Genomic DNA, 24,833 nt, shown 5'->3' with positions numbered 1-24,833 from the left:
GAAACAAATCCTATTCAGTCATGAAAGATGTTCTCAGCCAAGGGAACTTAATGTAACTGTATATTACAATGCACACTACTTCTGACCCAAATGCTTGCTAAATGATGCCCTTTGAAAGTAAAGCACTGATCAAGATGCAGGACCATGGTTATGAGTATGGATGATTGAAAGGTCTCAGGTTCTAAATAAAAGATCAAATAATTTTTCTAAAAAATCCCTTTCTACAAATTGGTACTAAAGTTCACAAGGCTTGAAAGGGACTGAATTTTAAAAGGAGGCAATGGGCTTTAAACTATTATTAGAATTTTAATGAATTTGATCCCAATAGCAAGCTGATGGAATGTTTGGGAACATAATTCTATAGTCATATTCTCGACAAAGCAGCTAACTCATTTCAGCTCGCTTTTTCTGATTGTAGAATGGCAGCATGAAGTAGTGGAAAGGGTACTGGTTTGAGACTTAGAGGTCCCAGGTTTGAATCCCAGTCCTGCCAATGCTGACTGTGTGACTTAGGGAAAGTCACTTAACATTTGCACTACTCGCTTTCCTCATCTGCATTATTATCTGAGGATAATAATTCTTCCCTTTTCCTACCTCACAGGCATGCAGACAGGACCTATATCATGTGAAGCTGCTTTGGGGAATTAAAGCACTGTATGCAATCAATGTTTATTATATTAATTTCCCTCCTTCTATCAAAAAAACCTGTTTAGTATTTGAGATAGTAAGTAGTAGTAACAGCATTTATTGAGCATCTACTTGGTGTGGTGTATTAAACTAAGAATTGAGAATTACAACATAATGGAGTGATGCATTTCCTGCCAATAAGAAACTTACAAAGAACTTAAATGACTATAATGCTTAATACATTATTGATATACTATTTTAATAGGTTTAAATTCCAGAATATTCCTGTGAAAGGGGAATTTTTAAGGTTTACTGTAGTTAGATCTTCTGATATTCCTAAGAAAAAAAAATAGCACTTTCCAAAATGTGCAAGGGAGTGGACCTAAAGAGCAAACTGTCCAAACAGTTAGCCAACAAAGTACAATAAAATCTATATTCATTCATTCAATCATATTTATTGAGTGCTTATTATGTGCAGAGCACTGTACTAAGCACTTGGAATGTACAATTCAGCAGCAGATAGAGACAATCCCTGCCCATTAACGGGCTCACAGTCTAAATGGGGGAGACAGACAGCAAAGCAAAACAAAACAGTCTAGTGCAGACATCATCAAGATAAATAGAATGATATGCACATCACTAACAAAATAAATAGGGAAATAAATGATATATACAAATACACACAGTGCTGAAGGGAGGGGAAGGGGGAAGAGCAGCGGGAGGGATGCGGGGAATGGGGAAGGGAGGAGATTCATTCATCCAATTCATTCATTCAATCATATTAATTAAGCACTTACTGTTTGCAGAGCACTGTATTAAGTGCTTGGGAAAGTACAATAGAAAAATAAACAGTGACATTTCCTGCCCATAATGAGCTTGCAGCCTGGGGGGAGGAGACAGACATCAATAAAAATAAATAAAATCACAGATGTATACATAAGTGCTGTGGAGCTGGGATTGCATGGGGGAGCAAAGGGAGCAAAGTCAGGGTGTTGGAGAAGGGAGGGGAGATGAGAAAAAGTGGGGCTTAGTCTGGGACGGCCTCTTGGAGGAGATGTGCTTTCAATAAGACTTTAAAGTTGAGGCAAGTACTTGTCTGTCAGATTTGAGGACAGAGGGCATTCCAGGCCAGAGGCATATTCAACTAGGTTTTGTTATAATTTGGACAAACATTGACCTAGATAATCCAGATAGATTAGACAGTGATTATATAATGTTATAGCATAATGTTTTAAACTAAACAGGCTAAGGTCAATGGGGCAAAGTATAAAGGATTTTTAGATCCAAAGACATGAAAGATTTACAATAGTATTCACTGGCAGCTTTAGATCTGGGTTCTGTTAATTTAATGTAAACTGGCTGATCTGAGAAGTTAACTAACATCCTATGATTATCCATGATAGTATGGTAGATTTTGAGGTAGGAGGGTGGCTTAGTGTAAAGATCACTGGTTTCAGAGTCAGAGGACCTGGGTTCTAATTCTTGCTAAGCCACTTCTCTGCAACTCACTCAAATTCTCTGTCTCAGTAAACTCACCTGTAAAATGGGGATTCTAAACTTTTTTCTCCCTTCAACTTAGATTGTGAGCCTCACGGGGGATGGACTGTCTCCAACCTGATTATCCTGTATTCATTCATTTATTCAGTTGTATTTATTGAGCACTTCCTATGTGCATAGCCCTATACTAAGCACTTGGAAAGTACAATTCAGCAACAGATAGTCAATCCCTACCCAACAACGGGCTCACAGTGTAGAAGTCTGTATGTACCCCAAAAATTACTACAATGCTTTGGACATAGTAAGCACTTCAGTACCATAATTAGAAAAGGTACTTTGACCCATTCTCCATCATCAGTGGAGTAAAGCAGGATTGGGTAACATAATAATAATAATAATAATAATGATATCTATTAAGCGCTTAGTATGTACCAAGCACTGTTCTAAGCAATGGGAAGATAATCAGGTGGTCCCACGTGGGGCTTACAGATGAGTTAACTGAGGCACAGAGAAGTTAAGTGACTTGACCAAGGTCACATAGCAGACAAGTGGCAGAGGCAGCATTAGAACCTGTGACCTCTGACTCCCAAACCCATGCTCTTTCCACAGAGCCAGGCTGCTTCTTCATGCATGACATTGGAAAAAGGAAGTGAAAGCTGCAGTTCACCATCTAACTTGAAAAAAAATGTCCTATTAATATCATTCGAAGTTCTTGAATCAATGATATGGAGATTTTGTGCTGATGTCTGTGTTCTGAAAGCACCCACGCAAAATGTATAAATGATTATGAATCATTTTTCAGGATCAGCAAAGTTCCCTCTATTATCAATAGAAAGAAAACTAAAAGACCACATAGTATGAATCTCAAAGAGAACTGAGAGCTGTAATTAAATTCTGCTAAGTAAATCAATTATTCAACAGTATTTATTTAGACCTACTCTGGGAACAGCACTATACTAGGCACTTGGAAGCATTTAAAACTTAATAGCCATGGTTCCAACCCTAAAGAAGCCTACATGCTCTGAACGTTTTCTTTTTTTTTTTAAGAAAAATGATCTGGGTAGAAGAATGAAGTAAGGACTGGAGATTTTAGTGATGTAGTGATGTTCTAAAGGTAGAACTGCCAGATTTGGTGACAGAATGAATATGTGGAATAATAATAATAATAATAATAATGTTGGTATTTGTTAAGCGCTTACTATGTGCCGAGCACTGTTCTAAGCGCTGGGGTAGACACAGGGGAATCAGGTCGTCCCACATGGGGCTCACACTCTTAATCCCCATTTTACAGATGAGGTAACTGAGGCACCGAGAAGTTAAGTGACTCGCCCAAAGTCACACAGCTGACAAATGGCCGAGCAGGGATTCGAACCCATGATCTCTGACTCCAAAGCCCGTGCTCTTTCCACTGAGCCACTGCTTCTCATAATGGAATGAATGAAAGAGATAAACTGAGGATCTTGCTAACACCTGTGAGAAAGGGGGCGGGGGGGAATGTCATCTACAATGTTGGGAAAGATACTGAGGAAGGCAGGGTTTGATGAGAAGGTAAGGAGTCATGTTTAGTTTGAGGTGGTTTCAGCAGGACATCCCATTGTTGGGCAGGGATTGTCTCTATCTGTTGTTTAATTGTACATTCCAAGCACTTAGTACAGTGTTCTGCACACAGTAAGTGCTCAATGAATATGACTGAATGAATAATAATAATAATCATGTTGGTATTTGTTAAGCATTCACTATATGCAGAGCACCGTTCTAAGCGCTGGGGGAGATACAGGGTCATCAGGTTATCCCACGTGAGGCTCAGAGTTAATCCCCATTTTACAGATGAGAGAACTGAGGCACAGAGAAGTTAAGTGACTTGCCCATAGTCACACAGCTGACAAGTGGCAGAGCCGGAATTCAAACCCATGAACTCTGACTCCCAAGCCCGGGCTCTTTCCACTGATCCACGCTGCTTCTCTGAGCCACGCTGCTTCTCTGAATGAACGAATGACATCCGGGTAGAGATGTCCTAAAGGCATGAGGAAACACTAGACTGAAGAAGAGAAAGAGACCAGAACTTAAGATGTAGATTGCGGAATCATTGATATATAGATGATAGTTATACCGTGGGAGATCCAGGAGATCCAGAACTGTCTTAAGGACACCCACTGTTAGGGTGTGGGAGATGGATGAAAAGCCTGTGAAAGAGACTAAGAATGAGTGGCCAGAGAGATACGAGAAGAAGGAGAGGACACTGGTTAGGTGGCCACTCATGACATTTACAGACATTAGCCAATCATGACTAGTAGATATTAAGCATATATGCCCTATTTCATGCACTGAATCATGTAATGACCCATCAATAGTACCTACTGGGAGCAAGGTGCTCTAGAAAGTGATTGGGAGAGAACAGTAGAATATACATTCACTCCAGAAGCTTACAATCTTGCAGGGGAGAAAAAAACACTAAAATAAATTACAGATATGAGGAATCAGAAGACTATAAAAGCATATAAACAAGGGCTAAAGTGAGAGATGGGGGTGTGACTGCCATGTTCTTAGATGGCTGAAATCCCCGAAGTAGCAGCAACCTGAATCCCCTGTCTACCCCAGCGCTTAGAACAGTGCTCGGCACATAGTAAGCGCTTAACAAATACCAACATTATTATTATTAGTTGAAGAAAGAATGGAGAGATGAGAAACAAGTGGCTGAAGGCCTCCTGGAGAAGATGTAATTTAACAATAATGATGGCACTGATTCAGCCCTTACTATGTGCCCGGCACTGCTGACAGCTGGGGTAAATAATCATTTTAGACCCAATCTCTGTCCTACACAGTTCTCATAGTCTAAGAGGGGTGACAACACGTTGGGTAGAGATTGCCTCTGTTGCCAAATTGTACTTTCCAAGCATTTAATACAATGCTCTGCACACAGCAAGTGCTCAATAAATACGACTGAATGAATGAATTAATGTATTTCAAATCAGTTTTACAGATACAGAAAGTGAGGCACAAAAAAGTGAAGTGATTTGCCCAAGGTCACAGAGTAGTCCAATCTCAGAGGTAGGAATAGAACTCAGGTATCCTTACCCCCAGGCCCATGCTGCTTTCCATAAAGGTGTTGAAGAATGTAGAAGAGGGATCTGAAGGCTGTGAAAGGAGAGGAGTTCCAGTCAGGGAGGAATAGTGAGCAAAAGATCACTCAAAGGAAATATATAGAACAACAGAAACACAGTATACAAACTGGGGTGTAGCAGTAGAAGAAAGTGGTTTGAGGAGGAAGAAGGAGAATGCTGATTTAGTGTCAAAAAGCTGAGAGACAGGAGTTTCTGCTTGATGCTGGAGGAATAGCAGTAAATATGCTGGTTATACTATTATATAGTACTCTCCCAAGTACTAAGTACAGTGCGCTGCACACAGTAAGAGCTCAGTTAATACTAATCCTTCCCGTCTCTCAGGCCCGCAATCTCGGTGTCATCCTTGACTCGTCTCTCTCGTTCACCCCACACATCCTATCCGTTACCAAGACCTGTCGGTTTCACCTTTACAATATCGCCAAGATCCGCCCTTTCCTCTCCACCCAAACGGCTACCTTACTACTACGGGCTCTCGTTATATCCCGGCTAGACTACTGTGTCAGCCTTCTCTCTGATCTCCCTTCCTCCTCTCTCGCCCCGCTCCAGTCTATTCTTCACTCCGCTGCCCGGTTCATCTTCCTGCAGAAAGGATCTGGGCATGTCACTCCCCTTCTTAAACAATTCCAGTGGTTGCCTATCAACCTCCGCTCCAAACAAAAACTCCTCACTTTAGGCTTCAAGGCTCTCCATCACCTTGCCCCTTCCTACCTCTCCTCCCTTCTCTCTTTCTACCGCCCACCCCGCACGCTCCGTTCCTCTGCCGCCCACCTCCTCACCGTCCCTCGGTCTCACCTATCCTGCCGTCGACCCCTGGGCCACGTCCTCCCGCGGTCCTGGAATGCCCTCCCTCCTCACCTCCGCCAAACTGATTCTCTTCCCCTCTTCAAAACCCTACTTAAAACTCACCTCCTCCAAGAGGCCTTCCCAGATTGAGCTCCTCTTCTCCTTCTACTCCCTCTACCACCCCCCCTTCACCTCTCCACAGCTTAACCCTCTTTTCCCCCCATTTCCCTCTGCTCCTCCCCCTCTCCCTTCCCATTCCCTCACACTGTACTCGTCTGCTCAACTGTATATATTTTCATTACCCTATTTATTTTGTTAATGAAATATACATCGCCTTGATTCTTTTTAGTTGTCATTGTTTTATGAGATGTTCTTCCCCTTGACTCTATTTATTGCCATTGTTCTTGTCTGTCCGTCTCCTCCGATTAGACTGTAAGCCCGTCAAACGGCAGGGACTGTCTCTATCTGTTGCCGACTTGTTCATTCCAAGCACTTAGTCCAGTCCTCTGCACATAGTAAGCGCTCAATAAATACTATTGAATGAATGAATGAATGAAAAGGAACCATTGGAGGTTTTTGCAGATTGAGGTGACATGCACTGAAGGACCTTTTAAAATAATGATCCATGAAACTGAAAAAAACATGGACTGAAAATAGAATCAATCAATATGCATTTAGTGGTTACTGTGTACAAAGCTCTTGTGACACTATAGTTCAAGAGAGTTGGTAGACATGTTCTCTGCTCACCAGGAGCTCAGTCTAGAGGGAGCCAAGTTAAGGCAGGTAGACTAGAGAGGAGGCTGATGGAGCTGTTAAGCCTCTGGCATATAAGGAATGACTGGATCAATGTGGCTGCTTTTGGATGAAGAAGGAAAGTGGATTTGGGAAATGTGGAACCAACAGGATTTGGTGATAGGCTGAATATAGGGAAGGAAAGAGCAAGATAAGGCAATAATAATTCCAAGGCTAAGAGTTGAAAGGCAGGGAGGATGGCAGCGGTATCAACTGTGATGGGAAATTTATATAGGGGAGAGGATTTGGGAGGGAAGTTGAGGAGATCATCTTTGGACTAACTGAGTTTGAAGTGATGATGTAATACATAATAGAGTAGTAGTGTGGCCTAGTTGAAAGAGCATGGGCCAGGGAGTCAGAGGATGGAGAGTTGAGAAATAAGTGGAATGAAGGCCTCCTGGAGAACATGTAATTTAACAATAATGATGCTATTGATTCAGCCCTTACTATGTGCCCAACACTGCTGATAGTTGGAGTAGATAATCATTTTAGACCCAATCTCTGTCCTACACAGTTCTCATAGTCTAAGAGGGAGTGATAACACGTTGGGTAGGAACTGTATCTGTTGACGATTTGTACTTTCCGAGAGTGACCTTCAGCAAGTCACTTCACCTCTCTCTGATTTAGTTTCCTCATCTGTAAAATAGGGATTAATACTGTGAGCCCCATGCGGGACAGGGACTGTGACCAACCCAATTATCTTGTAGATCAATGCCATCACTTAGTACAATGCCTGGCTTATATTGCCAGAAGCAGAAGCCAGAAGCAGAGAAGCAGCGTGGCTTTTGGAGTCAGTGGTCATGGGTTCGAATCCTGGCTCCACCACTTGTCAGCTGTGTGACTTTGGGCAAGTCACTTAACTTCTCTGTGCCTCAGTTACCTCACCTGTAAAATGGGGATTAAGACTGTGATCCCCACGTGGGACAACCTGATTCCCTTGTGTCTACCCCAGCGCTTAGAACAGTAGTCTGCACATAGTAAGCACTTAACCAATACCAACATTATATTGTGTCCTTAAGAAATACCACTATTATTAATTATTATTATTACTTGGCATTTTGTAGAAATCATTTCAGTTGTCCCACTTACCCCAGAGACTTTTCATTTCCCTTCCAAATTGCTCTGAGTATGGGAGTGCCCTCCAAGCAGAGGGATGTTAGTCTCTGAAAATTAAATAATCCTGGGCATATGTTCATCCAGCACCATATGACATGGTGAGGAGATGGACTACCTTAAAACTGGACTATCTGCTAAGAAATGAGAAACCTGGTCATCCAAACTGGGAGAACTGATGCTTGTGCTATGAGGACAGTCTCAATTTTACAAGACACAACATTGAGAGAGGTGACCTAAGGGAATAAGCCTTCAGTGGTCAGAATAGCAGAAAAAGATTACACCCATACCTCGCAAGATTACAAACTGTCCTTAAAAGTTCATGGTCGGTAACAACTATGTTTCTTCGACATATATTTCCTCCCTAACCACTGACAAGGCATAATAAAAACTATACAATTTGGCAAATTAGTACCCATTTAGGACACCTATAGAAATCTATTTCATAAAAGCTAATTGATACCATTAGCCTTAGGTTTAATCTACAAAGCTAATAGCTATTCATATACTTATTCTGGCCAATAACATAATCAATATGCTTCAACAAAGAAAAGCCTTTTTCTGTGTCAGCAATGGCATCTTGCCATGACCTCAACAGAATGCTCAGCTTAAGATTTCATTCTAATCAAAGCGGTTAGCAAGTATAATAGCTAGGGGACCTACTGGACTTACCGTGTTTCTTTATGATAAACAATAAATTTCTCTTTTTTATTGGGTTCTAAACAAATGAAATTAAATGAAACAAATCCATTAAGAGACAAATGAAGTAGATTTGGTATTACCTGCTGAAATAATGAAACTTTACCGTTCATTAGTTCTGAACATAAAAAGCTTATGACTCTTCAATTTTCATGGCTGTTTTAAAAATGTCATTTATGAATTTACTGGTCTTTTATGATCCATTAATTGTACTAGATGGAATTATATAGGAATTGAATTAATCAGATGCTGAGTTTTAAAATATATATTAACTTCATTAGTAAAATATGAAAGCATGGTTTTCTTTAGAGCCCAATTCAGAATATCAACTGTTGAACAATGTAAAACAATGTAAAACAGAAAGAATATTAAGTTCAGAGATATTTTAAGGACTATTCAAATCGTAAGTTCCAGGTCAAAGTCTATGACAAGACATTGAAAATTTCCGAAATTTGTTGATTTGCCTCATTCCCCACTATTACTACTAATTTGATTGCACTCTTGATCTCTGTAATATTTTCTTCTTAATAATAATAATAACAATGGTATTTGTTAAACACTTACTATGTGTCAAGCACTGCTCTAAGCACTGGGATCGATACAAGCTAATCAAGTTGGACACAAGCTGTATCACACATAGGACTCACAATCTTACCCTCTTCATATCAAGAAAAAACATCAGCTCATCAATCAGCTCTCTCCTCCCAATTTATCCTACCTTTTCTTCCACTTCTCCTCCAGAATTCACACTTCACTCCTCCAGTGTCTTGTCTTACGCCATCAAGGCATTTATGACCCATGGCGACACCACAGAAACATCTCTCCCAGAACACCCCTCTCTCCATCTACAATCGTTCTGGTAGTATATCCATAGAGTTTTCTTGGTAAAAATATAGAAGTGGTTTACCACTGCCTCCTTCCGCTCAGTAAATTTGGGTCTCTGCCCTCAATTCTCTCCTATCCTCCTGCTACCCAGCATGGGGGAGTTTTGACTTGTAGCAGATGGCCTTCCACTCTCTAACAACTGCCCAAGCTAGGAATGGAATGGGTGTATGCCTCTGCTTGACTCTCCTCTTGTAGCCGAGGCTGGTAGAGTACTGGAAATGCTCCAGATGTGACCCTAAGAGGGGTCACTCCTCCAATACCAGCATACTTATTGTGCTTCACTGTTCTTTTTCTCACTGCCAACCTCTTAATAATAATAATGCTGGTATTTGTTAAGCGCTTACTATGTGCCGAGCACTGTTCTAAGCGCTGGGGTAGATACAGGGGAATCAGGTCATCCCACGTGAGGCTCACAGTCTTAATCCCCATTTTACAGATGAAGTAACTGAGGGACAGAGAAGTGAAGTGACTTGCCCACAGTCACACAGCTGACAAGTGGCAGAGCCGGGACTCGAACTCATGACCTCTGACTCCCAAGCCCGGGCTCTTTCCACTGAGCCACGCTGCTTCACTGAACCTCTTGCTCCTGCCTGGAACTCCCTGCCATCAGTCAGTCAGTCAGTTATATTTACTGAATACTCACTGTGTGAAGAGCACTGAACTAAGCGCTTGGGAGAATATAGACACATTCCGTGTTCACAATAAGCTATTTAACAAATGGACTACCACTCCACCCATCTTCAGAGCCCTCCTAAAATCACCTCTTCTCCAGATAAGCTTTGCCAGATGAGTCTCTCATCTCTCAATCTCATTTCCCTCCATATTGTGTCACTTGTGCCCCTGAGTCTTTATCCACTAAACATTTAGGCAATAATCTCATCCCCATCCCCTACAGAAGGCATGTACATTTCTTTATATTTTATCATCCCCACTAGATTAGATGTAAGGTCCTCGAGGACTGAGATCATAGCTATCTAATAAGAATTATGACATTTGTTAAATGCTTACAGTGTGTAAAGCACTGTTCTGAGCACTGGAGAGATACAGATTAAGTATCTACTTTACTGTATTATTCCAAGCTTCTGAGTATGGTGTTGTATGGTAAGACACCAAGCGCTGGGGTAGATACAGGCTGATGAGGTTGGATGTGGTCTATGTCCCGTATGGGGCTCACAGTCTTGAACCCCATTTTATGTGTAAAATGGCTGAGGTACAGAGAAGTGAAGGGACTTGTCCAACCTTTTGCTAAAGAAACTCATGGCATAACTACCACGACCGTAGACTTTAAGGTCGTTGTGGTCAGGGAATGTGGCTGTTTGGTTTTGTATTGTGCTCTCCCGAGTTCTTAGTATAGTGTTCTGCACATAGTAAGCGCTCAATAAATACGATTGACTGACTCTTCACAGAGTAGGAACTCAAATAAAAAAATACTACTGATTCATTGTAGAACTCACATTCGTTCTTATTTACTTTATATTAACCCTAGAAAGTTGAGAAGAATGGATGTAATCCTAAAAGGGAAATCAATATATCCCTTCCAGGGGACCACTATAAGGCTCCAACTGACTATCCCTTGTTGAAATTCTGGCACTAGGTGACCTGTTTTAAAAACAGCTTCAAGTGATCTTGAGATCAAGTTTCATATCCTGGTCCAACCTCGGGATTACCCAGAGACCCATGAAGTCTGATTAGAATCTCCTTTATGCTGGGCCACTAATTCCTTTGGGGAGTTGCCCTGGGCTGCCAGTTTAATGAGAAAGAAGGAAGATAGATTATCAGTTTCAAAATAAAGTCAATAAATTGCTCATCTTCATAAAAATACTAGATAGGGAAACTGAGACTACAGAGGACCCACCTCAGCACTCATATTACCACAATTACCTTAGCTTATATTTACATATCTTATATACTCTATTGCTCTATCTGTAATTTATTGATAAGTATGTCTGCCTCTTTCTTTGGATTGCAGTCTGCACACTCAGAGACATCAAGGATCAGGAATTCTCTTTTCATTCATTCAGTACTATGCATTGAACGCTTACTATGTGTAGATCACTGTGCTAAGAACTTGGAATGTACAATTTGGCAACAGATAGAGACAATCTCTGCCTATTGATGAGCTTACAGTCTAGTTGATAGAGCACAGGTCTGGAAGTCAGAAGGTTATGGGTTCTAATCCCAGCTCCGCCACTTGTCTGCTGTGTGACTTTGGGCAAGTCACTTAAATTCTCTGAGCCTCAGTTACCTCATCTGTAAAATGGGAATTGAGACTGTAACCCCCAAGTAGGACATGGAATGCGTCCAGCCCAATTTGCTTGTATCTACCCAGGGTTTACTACCTTGCCTGGTACATAGTAAACACTTAACAAATACCATAATACCTTTACCACTAATCAGTGCTGTAGCTGAGACTGTTCAATTTCATAAAGTATTCCCAACTAATCCTAAATATGATAAATCAAAAGAATTTCTTAGATGAAGAAAACTTTGTCACTAAAACAGTTATTTCTCATACCTAATAATCGCATAGCTTTTTCTTTAATTATATTTTAATCTTGCATAATCTGTATTTAAATAAAAGAATCCTTTTGTAATCTCATTCTCTCTCTTGCTTTTTCTCGTAATACCTTTCCTATTCATTCTAAAATAGAACCATGTAAAATTGTTTGAAATATAGCTTCATTGTGGCAATTATCTAGTTTATATAAAACTTTATCACTTTCCATACCCTATCATTCATTTCAAAGATTACAGAAAACCTGCAGTTCGTTTCAATAGAGGTGGAGACTTCCACAGTATAAGACACCATGACATTGAATAAATGATTTTAGCCTACAATAAAAACCTCATTTAACCTTAATGAGAAAGAATAGCATGGATTTCACTCACAGGGAATCAATACCACACATTAAAACGGGTAAACACAATAATTAGAAATACTTCTTTTACCCCAATCACCTAACTTAATGCCTAAATTGACCAGTTGTTGGTTTCAGTGCATAGTCAACATTGCAGAAATGAAGCAATCCTGGGATATAGGTTTTAAGAAAATGTAGAAAAGCATTGGAACATTATTATTGCATGACTGTGGGCAAGTCACTTAACTTCTCTGTGCCTCAGTGACCTCATCTGTAAAATGGGGATTAAAACTGTGAACCCCACGTGGGACAACCTGATCACCCTGTATCTACCCCTGCGCTTAGAACAGTGCTCTGCACATAGTAAACGCTTAACAAATACCAACATTATTATCAACCTTTTTGATGAAAGTTGATTTCTACAAAACTAAAGATTTTTATCTTTGCTTTTACATACTTTAGGGAAAATATAGGCAAATAATTTATATACATTATAACCTTTTACCAAAAACACATCAGAGAAATAGGTAGGCCAAGCTAAAGTGTATGCTTTCACCAATGGATCTATGTAAAAATACAGATAAATGTAAAATGCAGTTATCTGGAGGGTCCTTCCATAGATTAAAAATAATAGCACATTTTAAAGCCAGCCTTCATATTTTACCATCCAACCCTGTTATTTCTCTTATTTTACAAAATCACCTATCCATATTTTTTCTTTATGTCCTTTGTTTTCAATTAACATTTTAAAATCTCTTCTAGTACAATTTTCCAAAGAACCAAGTAAATTAGCATTTCAATAGCACAACTTTAAGCAGGTTTTATATTAAATGGCAATTAACATTTTTTCATAATCTCATAGAAGCTACTTTATGTGAAAAGGTTTAATCATAAACCCTACACTATATTGCCCTTTAAATGTTTCAATAGTCAGGAATCCATTTATTTTTAACCAATGACTAGATATTATATTAAGAAGCTGTGAATGTTTTGTTAAATGTTACTGAAATTATAATCGTCTATTTTCAAATTACATCATATTGCTGACATATGGTGTATTTTGAAAGTGTGATATAATTCTTCTGCATTTGAAAGTCACTCTTTGTTTAAAAATCACAGCATATTTATTTTTACATATTTACTCCATTCAATTACCTACCCACCTCCAAATTAGATTCAGATTAAAAATAACAGTTGTAATCAAATTTCCAAAATCACAAAGGACTTTTTGTATTAAGAAAAAAAAATCAAAATGCTCTTTTCAAAAAAAAAAAAAAAGTGTCTGAACAGGATGTATTTAAAGCACTGTTTAAAATAGTGCTATAATTCTCTTTGATTTCCAAGAGCAGTTGAACACATTTTTCAGCAGAGCGGTCAATGACCTTCACTCAAAATGGCAAATTGCTTTATTTTATTCAATCCTAGGATTTTATTTTTTATTTTTTTGAAAAAGGATTGCTCTGGAGGCTCAGTTCAGATTAGTTTCATAGTTACAAAGAGATCCCTTGAAAATTTACACTGAAGCTCTCTGAAGGATATAGATGACTAGTTAGGCATAATCAGAAACTCTTCCAGATATAATTGTTATTTACCACTACATGTACTCATCAACACTAACCCACCGAAAAGGTGACAGGAAATAGGAGGGATACAATATTTGAAAAAGGTGAGTAAGCATGTGAGAAGCAGTGTGGCCTAGAGGATGGAGCATGAGCCTAGGAGTCAGAAGGACCAACGTCCTAATCCCAACTCTGCCACTTGTCTGCTGTGTGAACTTGGGCTAGTAACTTGACATCTGTGCATCTGTAAAATGGGGATTAAAACTGTGAGCCTCATATGGTACATGGACTGTGTCCAAACTGATTACTTTCTCTCTATCCCAGCCCTTAGCTTGGCACAGTGCTTGGCACATAGTGCTTAACAAATACTATAAAAAAGGCATAAGTCTGCAGCAGAGCTGTAACTGCCTCCTGGAAAAGGGGGCACCAACCACAAGAAGCCAGAATTGGACTGTTGATGGGGTGGATATTTTATAATATGCAGTCCCCTAGTATCAAAGCTATGTTCCCCTACACAACTACACAGCTGGGAGGAAAACGAAAGACAAGCAGGATACCCAAACAGCTGCTGTACAGAAAGCTAAATTTATAAAAACAAAGCAAGGTGGACAGAAGAAACATTTTAAGGACACAATAAAGCAAAGCCTCTGTTTAATGTTATATCCCAGCTGAAAGCTAGGAATCCATTTCTATGGATAGATCAGCATGGTGATCTGCTATCAAGAAAAAGCACAGCTCTTTTCAAGCAAACGCTTTATAAGGAATAAGACACAAGCAAGCAAAAGAGTGTCAGGCACTGCAAGCGTTATATAGAATAACATGATGTGTGCACAATGGAGCTGAGACTGTGGGTCCTCATTTCAGTCAAACAGGCAATCACAGGTCAATTTCATCATCCATGGTGTCTTCTTAAAATACGATGGACAGCTATGCTATCCCTCAATCAATCAATGGCATTATTCAGTGCTTGCTGTGTGGTGAGTAATGTAATAGGAGCTTGGAGAAAACAATTCAGAAAAGGGGGGAGTTATGTTTCCTACAGAAAAGCAGCTCAAAGTCCAGAGGAAGAAAATTGAAATTCTGCATTAAAGTGGAAAACTGGGCCAATGAGAACTCAAGCTCCTAATTACATGCAAAGCTCCTGCATGTAATTTACATTTAAAAATGGCAGATTAATTTCAACTATATTTAACAGCTGCTTAAATGTGTTAAGGTGGGATATGATGTACTTGAAAGAATTTGTCTTTTGGTTTATTATGCTACAAATTATCAAAATATGGGGGCTTCCCCAGAGCAAGATAAATTACGCAGCAAGTATGTTTTTTAAACTCACATGTTTTGCTCTGAAATGGCTAGCCAAATGAAGCAAACAAAAGGAAAATGCTCAAGATTCTTTTCCTGCAAAGCTTGCCAAAGTCACATTTATCAATCTCTTTTCAACTTGTCTATCGGAGTAAAGGGAAGGAAGTTCTCTTGTTTGTTTGGACACATTTCCCAATATTAATTGTTTACAAAATCCATGCCTTATTTCAAGGTACAATGACATACTCATTGTAGACAGTACTTGCTTCTACCGCTTATATCTTTCCTTAAGTGAAAACACCAGTAAAATATAATTTGCAAATTGGAATTGAATAGCCAAAGCCTTTCAAGAATCAATCATTTTATACATATGAAAATGCAGGTGCGAATACTATTTCTAGGATTTTGCCTACTTGTTCAGAGAGCTTTATTTCAAATTAAATCCTGAGTACTAGGCTAAAATTAGATAAATACACTTTCCCCATATAAAAACTGAAAACAACATAGAGTCCTATTTTGAAAAAAAAGGAAAACGACTCTGGAAATTATTAACTTGCTTCCTTAACTGGAAAATTACTGGAAAAAAGAATCTCAAGAACATTTTTACAGATATGTAAAAGACAAAAAGACCACAAAACATGACTTTGTGAAGAATAATCATCCAACCAAATCTAATTTTCTTCCATTCCTAAGTATCAAATCTCTCAAACATAAGAATATAAGAAATGCCATTATTGAGTCTGCCCAGTGATCTATTTAGAATAACATTATTTCTATGCAGCAGCAACAATGTCATGGCTGGCTTTCCTGAAATCTATTATTAGTTTTGTTAGTGTCTATGATGATGATGATGATGATGATGATGATGAAGATGATGACAAGGATGATCATGATACAGTTTCTTGTGAGTATTAACAGAAGAACCTCAGGTCACTGATGTGCAGAGATAATGGTTATAATGCTAATTGTGCTTCCACAGCATCACTTGCACAATTAATCCAGAGTTCAGTAGAAGAACAGGAATGCATCACATTGTGAAGTGCCTGTAAAGTCTTTGTTCAAGTTAGCAAGCTATACTAGGATCAGAAGTAGATGATAATAATAAAAATTGTTGTATTTGTTAAACACTTACTATGAGTCGAGCTCTGTTCTAAGCAATGGGGTAGATACAGGGTAATCAGGTTGCCTTACGGAGGGCTCACAGTTTTAATTCCCATATTACAGATGAAAACTGTAAAACTGAAAACTGAGCCACAAAGTTAAGCAGCTTGCCCAAGATCACACAGCAGACGAGTGGTGGAGCTGCAATTGAATCCATTTCCTCTGACTCCCAAGCCCGTGCTCTTACCCCTAAGCCACACCGTTTTCCCATCTCAGGCCTCTTGATTTCCCAAGAAATATTCTCAACACTGGACATGCAGAAGGGCTAATATCATCCATTAGAATGGTGCGACGAACCAAACATACTTCATCAGAAGAAAAAGAGTCATGTCAGCCCTCTCTGGCAAGAGGAAGGAGCATGGCCTAGGGGATAGAGCCTGGGCCTGGGAGTCGGAAGGACCTGGCTTCTAATTCTGACTCCACCGCTTGTCTGTAACAAGTAACAGTGTAATAATTTTTGTGATATTTGTTAAGTGCTTACTATGTGCCAGACACTGTACTAAGCACTTGGGTAGATACAAAGTAGTTGGACTGGACCCAGTCCCTGTCCTATTGGGCTTACCTTCTTTAATCCCCACTGTATAGAGGAGCTAACTGAGTCACAAAGAGATAAAGTGACTTGCCCAAGGTCACACAGCTGACAAGTGGTGGAGCTGAGGTTATAACCCAGATCCTTCTGACTCCAAGGCCCATGCTGCTTCTCAGCCCTCTCTGCCCAACATGACTATTTGCCAATAATTGAATCGCCAATGGCAACTATTTGGTGTATATGCATTTTACAAAAGTGATCTGGATTTCAGGTGAAAGAAAACCAAATAAGGGTCCTTAAACAATCACTGAAGCAGCATTGTGATCTTCTATACACATTCATCTTCTATACACACAGTATCTCAATGATACAGGAGGGGCAGCAAACCAGACTCTTCCAAGTTAAGTCGGGAAGCAGCCAAGTCAAAGATGAGGTGATTTTTCTGCACTCTTTAAGAATTTCACATTGATTTTTTCATGGTTTTTCCCTAAGGAAATGATTCCATAGAATGGGTTAATTCCCAAAGACATTTTAAAATTTAACAAAAAAAAACCCCACAGTAACTGTAGCCTTCTCCTGATATTGGATGATGGAGCAAAGGGTGTCATATGATGGGAGGACATATAATAAGAAACATCAAAAAGCAATACCCTTACTACACATCATCATGTAAAAAGGAATTCTGAGAAGATGGTAGTAGGCTTTAAAATTCAAACTAGTCCAACTTCTATGACCAGTTCAATGGAGAATCCAGGTTCATTAATGTTGGTATTTGTTAAGCGCTTACTATGTGCTGAGCACTGTTCTAAGCGCTGGGGTAGGCACAGGGGAATCAGGTTGTCCCACGTGGGGCTCACAGTCTTAATCCCCATTTTACAAATGAGGGAACTGAGGCACAGAGAAGTTAAGTGACTTGCCCACAATCACACAGCTGACAAGGGGCAGAGCTGGGATTCGAACTCATGACCCCTGACTCCAAAGCCCGTGCTCTTTCCACTGAGCCACGAGATTCATCCATTTCTCTAGATCTTCTCCAAGAGCCTGAACACTATAGAGGCTTCTGGCTTAATGTTTTGGCTCCAAAGTCATTCAGAAATAGCTCTTGCCATAGACAGTCAACTGTATTTATTGAGTGCTTATTGTGCTAGAGCACTGTACTAATAAGGCCTTGGGAAGGGGAAAGACATGATGCCTGCCAAGAAGGAGCTTACAATATCAAGGGGAGACAAATATTCAAATAAATTATAAAGCTTAAGGATATGTACATAAGTGATGTTGGGCTGAAAGTTTGGAGATGTGATTTTAAGGAGGGTTTTGAACATGGGGAGAGTGGTGATCGGATATGAAGGGTCAGAGAGTGGCAGAGCAGAGGAAGGATATGAGCAAGAGGTCAGTGGTAAGACACACTAGATAGCTGTTCAGACAGTAGGATGACATTAAAATAGGCCTAGAACTCACTTCCCCTCTGTATATGGTGGAGAAGCAGCGTGGCTCAGTGGAAAGAGCACGGACTTTGGAGTCGGGGCTCATGAGTTCGAATCCCGACTCTGCCACTTGTCAGCTGTGTGACTGTGGGCGAGTCACTTCACTTCTCTGTGCCTCAGTTCCCTCATCTGTAAAATGGGGATGAAGACTGTGAGGCCCCACGTGGGACGACCTGCTTCCCCTCTGTCTACCCCAGCGCTTAGAACAGTGCTCGGCACATAGTAAGCGCTTAACAAATACCAACATTATTATTATTATCACTCTCCCTACCTTCAAAGCCTTATTAAAATCATTTCTCCTTCAAGAGGAATTCCCCAACTAAGCTCTCATTTCACTCTACTTCCTCTAACCTCTACATCACCTCTGCACTTTTATTCTTCTGCCATTATAGCAGTTACATATATATAAGTTATTTTAATGTCTGCCTCTCCCTCTAGACTATAAATTCCTTGTGGGAAGGAAACATGCCTACCAATTGTGTTGTGTTGTACTCTCCCAAACACTTCATACAATGTTCTGCACAGAGTAAGTCCTCAATAAATATAGTTGATTGATTGATTGGGTTGTGATAGGGTGCTGTGAAGGTAGAAGTGACAGGATTTCAGTACAGACTGAATGCATAGGGGTAAAAGAGATGAATCAAAGATGGGCTTGTGAGGCTGGGAGAATGGTGGTGTTGTCTGTAGTGAGGGGAAAGAAAAGGGAAAGACATGTTAAATTTGAGGTGTCAACAGGAAATCCATGTAGAGATATTCTGAAGGAAAGAGGAATCGTGAGATGGCAGATAAGGAAAGAAGTCATATTGTTGATCATCTGCATAGAGATGGTAGTTTAAAACAAGAGAGTGGATGAATTATGAAAGGGGAATGGTTGTGAAGCCAAATTTAGATATTGTTTCCAGGAAGGGGGTGGTTCACAGTGCTCTTCACATAGTAGGTACTCAATAAATACCAGTGATTGATTAAAAACAGTGGACATGTTAAGATTAGGGTGAAGAAGACCCTTTGGATTTGGCAAGAAGCAACAGTGTGGCCTAGTAGAAAGAGCACAGGGAGTAAGAGGACCTGGGTTCTAATCCTGCCTCCACCACTTGCCTAATGCACACAGGCCTGCTGTGACCTTGGGCAAGTCATTCATTCATTCATTCATTTGATTGCATTTATTGAGCACTTACTGTGTGTGGAGTGCTGTACTAAGTGCTTGGGAGAGTACAATACACCAATAAATAGACACATTCCCTGCCCAGGAGCTTACAGTCCATTGAGACATTAACATAAATAAACAAATAAATAAATAAATTATAGATTCGTACATAGGTTCTGTGGGTCTGAGAATGGAGAAGTCACTTAACTTGTCTGTGCCTCAGTTACTCATCTGTGAAATGGGGATGAAATTCTATGCCCTATCATTTGGACTGAGCCCTATGTGGGACAGGGACTGTGCTTAATATGATTATTTTCTATCTGGTGCTTAGTACAGTGTCTGACTGATTCATAGTAAGTGCTAAACAAATACCATTTTAAAAAATATTGGGAAACAGGAGGGAGACTGTATGGTGTGTTATTTTTGATACTGATATTATAAGTGTCTTAAAAGCATGGAGAGGAAAAAAAAATCACATGAACTGTGATGTTATTAAATCTAAATCCCATCTATGTCTAAACTGAATGAATTAGTTACTATCCTAATTTTTCATTTCCTAGCATTAGCACTTAGAAAAGTGCTGGACACATAGTAAGCACTTAACAAATACCATTATTATTATCATTATCATTATTAATAGATACATCAAAATTCTGTTTTAGCCACATTTAGTTCCATTACTCTGATAAGAATATACTGAATGTCTTTCCTATATTTTGTCCTTTCCCAGTAAAGTAGGTGTTCATTTTAACTGTGTACTTTCCACAGTCCCTTTCAAACAAAAAGCATGTAACAGTACTCATCAAATTTGTTCTAAGACAAATGGGCTTGCTTTCAGTTTGCTTTAAAGGATATCATCACAGAGATATTTTATACCCCTTCAGGAGAATTATCACCTAAATGTTCTTTCAAGAACACTTACATTTTGGGGGGTTAGATTACTTTATGGCCATGAAGTAATACCATGGTGAGCCATAAATTTCAGCAGTCAGAAAAGATTAGCTTGAGAAGATTAGATTAGATTGAGAAGCAGCGTGGCTCACTGGAAAGAGCATGGGCTTTGGAGTCAGAGGTCATGGGTTCAAACCCCAGCTCTGCCACTTGCCAGCTGTGTGACTTTGGGCAAGTCACTTAACTTCTCGGTGCCTCAGTTCCCTCATCTGTAAAATGGGGATTAAGACTGTGAGCCCCACGTGGGACAACCTGATTCCCCTGTGTCTACCCCAGCGCTTAGAACAGTGCTCGGCACATAGTAAGCGCTTAACAAATACCAACATTATTATTATTATTATTGTTATTATTATTAGCTCATTTCTCTTTTCTGTAAATATGCAATAATAGAGGATTATGTTATACTTTTCTATGATTATTTATGCTGCCCCTCAGAAATGTGCACAGCACCTTTATGCACGCAAAATGTTGTTATCCTTCTCCTCATTTTAGTTAACACATTATGGCATCTACTTTGCCTATTTTAATTCAATGTTTTTACACATGGTAAATTCTTAATTACATTCACACACTAAATTAGACATCTTCAATATGAGTTTTCTTCTCAAAGTGGTATTATCATTTAAGTGGATTATTCCTTGAACTATAAAATTTTTGAAAATTAATTTTTACTTCTTATTTTCAAAATGTTGGGGTCTCTCCTGTAATTTATCCTTAGGAAATTGTTGCAGAATAACACTATATTAATCAGCTAATTTGAAGATTAAATGTTTTATCCAACATTAATTATCTAATAGACTTGGAAGACATTTTGTAAATTCTTAATCCAAACAAGAAAAAAAAATCTTCAAATTACTTCATAAAAGCAATTTCATTAAAACAGTTTCTTCCTTTAAATTTTCATCTATCTACTCGGTTTAGAATTATGTTTTGGCACATATCGATCACAGTTATATCATCACAGGTTACACAATCAAAATGAGCCCAAGCCACCCACATAGCTAAACATTAAGAAGAATTAAATCCATAATGAGACCTACAGCAAATACATTAGCTTTGCTTCAACACAGCTCAACCCAATCACCACAAACCCCAGTAATCCTTAAGCCTCAATCCCCAGTATGAACAATGAATGAGAATTTATATGTGATATGGACTACCTGGAATCTATCAAAATCAAGCAAGTCTGGCATCTGTCAAAGCAAAGTCACTAAGACTGGTTTATATGTCTTAGGATAAAATACATACTTGCAAGAAATTCACTGTACCATCTACACATTGCAGTAACTCATGACTCAAACAAATGTGAAGCTTACAGAAACCCAAGTCCTAAGTTAAGGAACATGCAGGATAGATGGTGGTGTGCCCAAGCAGAAGAAATCCAACACTACAGAGGCCTTTGCGAAAAATGTCTATGATTCTATATATGCCATCCTGGAACCTTAATAGACTGATGTGGATCTTACCGCATATAAAGAGGGACTCTTTAAGAGATGTAAACCACATGTTAATATTCTCAACACACTTTTCTACTACTGAAGAGAAAGTTATTCACTACATAGAAAACTTTCCAAAATGGAAAGATAAGACCCTTGGCTATGCTCTCGACGAAGTCACCATAGCATTCAGAATCATGAAAAATAACAACACATACAGCTGACATACCTCCGAGATATGCAAGCATGCAGTTAACACTTTAGCATGAACACCAGCAGTTCCTCAATACTTGGCACCTTTAGGAAATGCCACAGAATCCCAAAGATGACAACACCTTCACCATCACCATCTTCAAGAAGAAATATGGAAGATCAAGGCATCTCATTACTCTTCCGTAACAAGCAAGATTTTAGTCAGTCTACTCCTGTATTGCCTACTGAAAATGATCTTCAAAAGAACAAGCCTGGAATCACAATTCGGCTTCTCTGCTGCCATTACAAAAGTTTCATAGATTTTTGCTCAGATGCAAGACTCCTCAGTTTCACATCCTTTAGTTCCTTCACCCAATCTCTCCAAAAAATCCTTAACCACCTGTCATTCCAATAATAGGTGTTCTTGTTTCTATTCCTGTACAATCCATACTCATGTTCTCCATCTTAATGTTCAACTGTCAATTTTCATTAGGCAACCAATGCCTCTATCACTTGGACTCTGTGCAGGTAAGTTTGGGAGTCTCTTTCCACCATACCCATTTCACACTCTGGTGATGAGTCTCTTATATCTCCCTCCAGGGTAGGGTCCTCTCCTTGTGCTCCAGGTCTACCCAGTATATCCCCCACCTCCTTATCCTAAGGATGACTTATTGACTGAAGCCTTCCAGGCTTCCTCCTACTTCACACCTTTGTTTAGCCACACAGAATCCTTTCTCTTGTCCAGCTGCAGGAGATGCACTCTAAAGCCTCCTTGCACACATTGAAATGCAACCAATTCAAGACATACAAAGCATCTCCAAGATTCCATCTTTCACACCTAAATGTGTGATTTCCGGTTACACAACTTCCATCCCACAGAACAGAATATCAATCAATCATTGGTATTTGTTGAACACTTACTGTGTGCAGAACACTAAGGGCTTGGGAGAGTACAAAACAGCTGAGTAGGTAGACAGGTTTTTCCCTGCCCACAAGGAGCTTACAGTAATAATAATAATAATAATGTTGGTATTTGTTAAGCGCTTACTATGTGCAGAGCACTGTTCTAAGCGCTGGGGTAGACACAGGGGAATCAGGTTGTCCCACATGGGACTCACAGTCTTAATCCCCATTTTACAGATGAGGTAACTGAGGCACAGAGAAGTTAAGTGACTTGCCCAAAGTCACACAGCTGACAAGTGGCAGAGCTTGGATTCGAACCCATGACCTCTGACTCCAAAGCCCGTGCTCTTTCTACTGAGCCATGCTGCTTCTCTATAGTATAGAGAGTATAGAAAGCACTCAATAAGTTGAAATAAAAGGATATGGATATGCCAAATGCAAGTCAAGCATATAAACATGGTGACTAAACATTATTTGATCAGATGGCTTCTATTGTCCTTTGACAACATCCACATCTCCCGGGCTTTGGCCACTCTTGGCTACCCGCTTCCCAGTTCCCACTCCCATTACTCAGTCTGCCAAAGAGAGAGAGTAACAAGAGATCTGGATGCAGGTGTAAGAATATCAATCCACAACAATGAGAATTTCTTACAACTTAACAGACACAAAGCATCATCCAAAGTCTCAGAGTAGTACTGGCATTTATTGAGCCCCTAATGAATGAAATATACTGTGCTTGGGAAGAACAGTGGAAACACGAGATAATTTTTCATCGTATTCATTAAAGGCTTACTATGTGCCAAGCACAATTCTAATCTTTGAGGTAGATACAAAGTTAATCAGATTGGACAGAGTCCCGGTTCCACATGGGACTCGGAGTCCAGGTCCTTGCAGTTTCTGAGTAAAGTGAATTTCTGCAACATTTCTAGTGGATTGAGCAAAGAATCTGATGTTCTACCGAGAAACTCAATTTTGAAAAAAAAAGTGCCTCGAGTTAGAAACTGAGTGCTCAATTAGACACCTGTAGGAATAGCCTAATCACCTCATACTGCTATAATTAAAGACTTAGCAGCAAGAAAATCTTTACATTTACCCTGGAAAACCCAGATTAATGTCAAAAGATAAATGCTTTAGTTAAATTTGCTAAGTCTAATCCATTTCAATTTTTTATGCTTTCCAAAAGAAAATTACCTGCCCATGTCAATGAACTTTATTGAGGCCAACATACCAATCAATTGACCAATCAATAGTATTTATTGAGTGTTTATGAACACTGTATTAGGCACCTGGAGAATACAAGAGTTAATAAACATAATCCTGTCCAAAAGGAGCTTATAGGTTAGCGATGAGACAGACATGCAAATACATTTCAGGTAGGGAAAATGGAAATGAACAAAATCTGTGGAGTTGGGGAGAAGGAGAAAATCAAATACTTGAATCTTTGACTTATCCAAGTATTTTGGGGGTGAGAGGATAAGCAATAAAACAAGGTATTCATTCGATCGTATTTATTGAGCACCTCCTGTGTGCACAGCACTGTACTATGTGCTTGGAATGTACAATTCGGCAACAGGAAGAGACAATTCCTGCCCAACAACGGGCTCCCAGTCTTGTGGCATTATACAATCTACAGCTTGGCTTTTAATGTTATTTTCTTGCTTATTCTCTCCCCAAAATACTTAGGGGAAACAGCCATAGCTTCGTTTTTTGAGGCAAATGTATAAGGTATAGTGGGACCATAAAAGTTAGGCAAATTGAGTCAAATGTGAACCAGTGGCTAGAGTAGGGGCTTAGGT

This window comes from Ornithorhynchus anatinus, chromosome 1 (genome assembly GCF_004115215.2).
Source record: "Ornithorhynchus anatinus isolate Pmale09 chromosome 1, mOrnAna1.pri.v4, whole genome shotgun sequence".
In the NCBI taxonomy this organism is placed as follows: domain Eukaryota; kingdom Metazoa; phylum Chordata; class Mammalia; order Monotremata; family Ornithorhynchidae; genus Ornithorhynchus; species Ornithorhynchus anatinus.
Note: the sequence above shows the minus strand (reverse complement) of the source record.